Source organism: Otolemur garnettii, unplaced genomic scaffold (genome assembly GCF_000181295.1).
Source record: "Otolemur garnettii isolate 467f Iridium unplaced genomic scaffold, OtoGar3 scaffold00099, whole genome shotgun sequence".
Classification (NCBI taxonomy): domain Eukaryota; kingdom Metazoa; phylum Chordata; class Mammalia; order Primates; family Galagidae; genus Otolemur; species Otolemur garnettii.
The window spans coordinates 3,782,456-3,783,481 of record NW_003852494.1 but is presented as its reverse complement, the minus strand read 5'-3'; positions in this window follow the sequence as shown (position 1 = coordinate 3,783,481).

The window sequence follows — 1,026 nt, the reverse complement described above, 5'->3', positions numbered from 1 at the left end:
ATGATCTTTTTTTTTTTTTTTAGAGACAGAGTCTCACTGTGTCGCCCTTGGTAGAGTGCTGTGGCATCACAGCTCTCAGCAACCTCCAACTCCTGAGCTTAGGCGATTCTCTTGCCTCAGCCTCCTGAGTAGCTGGGACTACAGGCGCCCACCACACACCTGGCTATTTTGTTGTTGTTATTGTTGTTGCAGTTTGGCCGGGGCTGGGTTTCAACCCCACCACCCTTGGTATATGGGGTTGGCGCCCCACTCACGGAGCCACAGGCACTATCCTACTCATATGATCTTTGCTTATTGCAACCATAAACTTCTGAATTCCTGGGCCTCAGAGATATCCTTCTGCCCTAGCCACCCAGTATGTGGGACTACAAACACATGCTACACCTACACTCCTGGGTAATTTTTTTCTTTTAGGTTTTTATTTTTTTTTGACAGAGTCTCAAGAATCTCACTCTGTTACCCTGGTTAGAGTGCTGTGGCATCATAGCTCTCAGCAACCCCAAACTCTGTACTCAAGCAATCCTCTTGCCTCAGCCTCCCTAGTAGCTAGAACTAAAAGCACCTGCCACCACGCCTGGCTAGTTTTTCTTAGTTCTTAGTAGAGACAGGTCTGAGTTCTTCCTCAGGCTAGTCTTAACCTCCTGAGCTTAAGTAATCCACTTGCCTTGGCAACACAGAGTGTTAGGATTATAGGCATGAGCCATCACATGTGGCTTTTTTTCTTTTTTTTTTTTTTTTGTAGAGATGGGTTTTTGCTCTTGCTCTTGCTCAGGCTGTTCTTTGTTGACCTCTCATAGTGCTAGGATTACAGATGTGGGCCACTGCATTTGGCCTGGCTCTTGGTATCTCTATTAAGATATCAAATAGTCTGGGCTCAGCACCTGTGGCTCAAGCAGCTAAGGCGCCAGCCACATACACCTAAGGTGGCAGGTTCGAAGCCCGGGCCTGCCAAACAACGACGGCTGCAACCAAAAAATAGCCAGGCGTTGTGGCGGGCGCCTGTGGTCCCAGCTACTTGGGAGGCAG